Below are 4,417 nucleotides of genomic sequence, written 5' to 3'. Positions count from 1 at the left end.
ATATTCAAAATACAGTGTTGTGATTTACATACTGGAACACCAACCTTAAATACGGTAGCAATAATAATTGAAGTTTGAAGACGGTAATCACCTCTCCAATTAAGTGCAAATCGTCAGTGTGGCTGGCCGTGAGTTTTTGTCCACAAGGGAATCTTTTGCATCGGAATTTGTCTTGCGGGGATAGCCTTAATGCATGTCATTTTTCGAATAATTCTTATATCTCTAATTAGGCCAAATTATATACTGAGGGACAATTAATAAATGGAAAGAATGCGTGGATGATGTAGGTCCTTACTCTGACCCAGCCAAGAAACTATTATTCTCATCTATTCGCTATCCATGACGGACTGCGATTTAATAATTCGTTTGTTGAACTATTATAACGACGCCTACAGTCTAATATTTTTAATAATAGTTAAGTATTCAAAGTAAATTCGTATGATTTTTCTTTTTTGAGTATTCAAATAGTTAAGTACTCACCCACGTCAGTACTAGTTTTTAGTAACTATTATTCAAAATATTAGTCTGTTGTGTCGTCATAATAGTTAAAAAACTATTTTTGATTGATTTTATAGTTCTGCCATTTTTCTGCTTACTAATGTTTCTTATTCAGTACTAATGTTTATTACTTATTTGGCTCCCTGATTTTATCTCTCAAAGTACGTACATTTTAAATTCTCAAAACTCTCAATTGATGATAAACGATTAGACGTATCCTATATCTAAAATTATCAGTATTCATGAATGGTGTAAACGTGAATAGTAGTCTGTCTTATTAAAAAATCTTGTTTTCGAAACACTATATACTGACACTAACACTAAATATTGATTTATAATTTATTTTCCAGTGTAATTACTAGATAAGTCAAATCCATATGCAGCTTGCAAAAACTATCTAGCCTTTACCGTTTGCTTCACAGTAATACAAAACTAAATTTCCATCTCCTTCAGTATTTAAAAACTCTGCAGCAATATTTTTCAAAGTGTCTCTCCCACCAAAACATCATTCAACGTCTCGCATTTCCAAAATTTTGTTGAAAATGAAATAAATAATAACTTGGTATTCAACTTGATACTCTTAAATTAATGAACAATTAACAATAATTAATGTTACACTCATCCAAATTAATACTTTTACTACTACTACACTTAACATAATCAGTAATTACACAACGTAATAGAGATCATTAATAATGCAAGTTGAAGCATTGCCTTCTCCTGTGAGACTGGCGTGATCCACATTATATTGTAAGAGGGATAGGTACACTTTTTTGTTCTCATTGCTTCACACCAACTAGTTGACCTGTACTGTACGTATAGCACAGTGGAATTTTGGTATTCTGATCATTTTTAGCTTCATTCAAGAAATAGTTGAAAGCTATAACAGGACCAAATTTAGGTAAATTCTAAACTTATAATGCTTAAAGGTGATGGTTTCTTGATCCATTCCAAGCTGCTATGTATTAACACACTTTTTCTATGTATTTAAACACGACATGCAGTCAAATATTAAGTAAATAATTAAAAACTTTCACTAACTGAATGAAACTTTCGACCGTCTAGCGATCATTTTCAACAGTGCCGACCGGAAATGTGTTGTTGGTTAGGAAGATTTGTGGTGTTTATTATGTAATCGAAAAGTTTGTTAGATTTGAAATTCAGTTGTTCATCTAGTATGTTGTTATTGTCTAGGATGGCTGCTTTATAAATTAAATACATGATATGATGGTATGAAATAAATACATCAGAACAGTTCGAAATTTATAAAGCCACCATCCTAGACAATAACAACATACTAAATGAACAACTGAATTTAAAATTTAACAAACTTTTCGATTACATAATAAACACCAAAAATCTTCCTAACCAACAAAACATATCCGGTCGGCACTGTTGAAAATGATCGCTAGACGGTCGAAAGTACTTCAGTTAGTTATTGAAAGTTTTTAATTATTTACTTAATATTTGACTGCATGTCGTGTTTAAATACATAGAAAAAAGTGTGATATAATGCTTTTAATGTAAGCTCGACCTGTATGCTCTGTAGAAGTAATGTGGAGGTCTTCCACAATTTTCGAGTTTGATTGATAAGGGATAAAATTAATTACTCTGTGTTTTTATAATTAAATTTGCTAAAGCTCTCTATTTTAAATATATAGCTCTCTATTTTTTATAATAAGCTATATTTATAATAAGCTATTTTAAGCTCTCTATTTTTTTATAATTAAATTTGCTAAAGCTCTCTATTTTACACCATCCTTGCTTTTGAGCTGATAGGATACTAGTAGTAGCTACTTCAAGTAGCTTTAGTGGAGTGCAAGTAGTATTGGAGTAATTTATATGCCATAGCAGAATCGTAAAGCTGACTCAGCGGTCTACGTGTGACATGTGTGATCATCCACTTGATGGATATCACACACACACACACGCACAGTCAAATTACTACTGTATTCGACGTTCTGTTGCGGTCTGAGGTGTGAAGCGTAACATCTAATGAGGCGCTTCAGACAGCGGTGTGAAATGAGCTTAGGCTAAAAAAATGTCCTATTTATTATATCATTTAATAATGTGTCTATCAATTAATTATACCGGAATTGTACGGTATTTCTCATTGGCCTTTCGCAAGTTGGATTAGTTATTTGCGCAACTAGTGCGCAAAGTGACAGTTTGCTGCACCGAAAGAAACGTTTACGCCCGAGCCGTAGGCGAGGGCGGAATGGTTTCTTGAGTGCAGCAGAGGAACTTTGCTAACGTATTTCACATTAAATTTTTCCTACAGTTACCATTGAATATGAGTGGTTGATTATGGATAAAATGATGGCTGAAATCCATCAAATTAAACCGTATTCCTTCTTAATTTATTTTGAACTTGATAATTCAATTGAAAATTAATACTCGATAATTTATTCAAATAAAAAATTAAATTAATCCAATTAATTTGAAAATTTGAATAATTTTGAGTAAATCTTTATTTCTAAATAAGTTTTCAACCAATCAATTTATGAATGAAGAAAAATTATTTGAAATAATGAATAATTAATAATATTCAAAATGTATAATTTAATGAGTTCTCATTTTTATTTATTTGAAAATCAGAAATAATATAGATAGAACAAATTTGCATTCAAAATACACGCCAACAATGTCAACAGCTGATTGGGATGGCTGCAAGATAATAGATAAAGAATCACTTTTCCGCTCTAGTGCGCAAAGTATTACTTTGCGAAAAAAGAAAAGTGATTCTTTGCGGTCTGTAATCAGTGCAGGAATGGTCACTTTTCAAGGTAACTGTAGGAAAAAATTATAAATTCAAATTTATTTCACTTTTCTTGTCCTACTAACGTAAGAATATTGCTTTCTCAAAATACAAAAATAAGATACGGTACCCAAATCTCATGTTTTCCCAAATTATGTTTACAATGTACCCGTAATGAATTATTATAAAATATATTTAATATTCTCGTAAATGTGTTCCCAAGTTTCTAGCTGTTGCCGCTACTATATAGTGGCGTTTGTTGATTAACTGATCACTGTATTATTTTCTTTTGCAGCTTTGACAAATCAAAGAATGGCAACTCCATCCACCTCAACAATTCAAAAAAGTTTCAACTTACTTGGCTATTCTCTTCTTCTCCTTGGAATTTACTCTTTTCATATCAAACCTGATGGAAACAGAAAACTCCACTCCATTCTACAGAAGATTTATTGCTCTATAATTACTCTCATCCACTCAATCGTAGTTGTGGTTATAACTTGCATAAATATGATTTATTTCCTTATTTTTCTACGCAACCATAACATAAACATGATAGCTTACTATGTATCTTCATTAGTGACTTTGAAAGCATGTTTGGTACAGCGATTCCTTTTTCACGTGAAGTCTCGCGACATTCTAAGTTACATGAATGATTGGAGAAATTTTGAAATAGAATACAAGACGTTTATTGAAAACGAAAACGAAAGAGAGAAAAATATATAACTAAATAAAACTAAGAACTATCTAAAATAGTGTATACAATACCTATTTTCTTTAAATGAAAAAATACAATAAGAATAATAAATTAATTAATTTGAGATGAATTGATAAAGACAGAAATACATAAATCAGCAAGAGTGGAAAATTCTATGCATAAAATAAAATAACAACAAGCTCAAGATAAGACATGATACGCAAATCTCAGACAAAAGTCAAAATTAGCAAGCACAATATGGAAATACGCAGTGTACAAGGAAATAAATGAACAGCCCTTGGAACTATATTACGGAGTTGTACATCATCTCCACCCCAACCCTATCGCAGTTTAGTAGCCATCTTTTTATGCTAGTTTTGATGTAATACTTATTATTTTGGGACCCAAAATTAATCTTGATGTGTATAGGTAAAAGATTGAAAATTTTGGGGTGAGGAACATAAAAG

The sequence above is a fragment of the Nilaparvata lugens genome, chromosome 3 (assembly GCF_014356525.2).
Source record: "Nilaparvata lugens isolate BPH chromosome 3, ASM1435652v1, whole genome shotgun sequence".
Taxonomy (NCBI): Eukaryota; Metazoa; Arthropoda; class Insecta; order Hemiptera; family Delphacidae; genus Nilaparvata; species Nilaparvata lugens.
Note: the sequence above shows the minus strand (reverse complement) of the source record.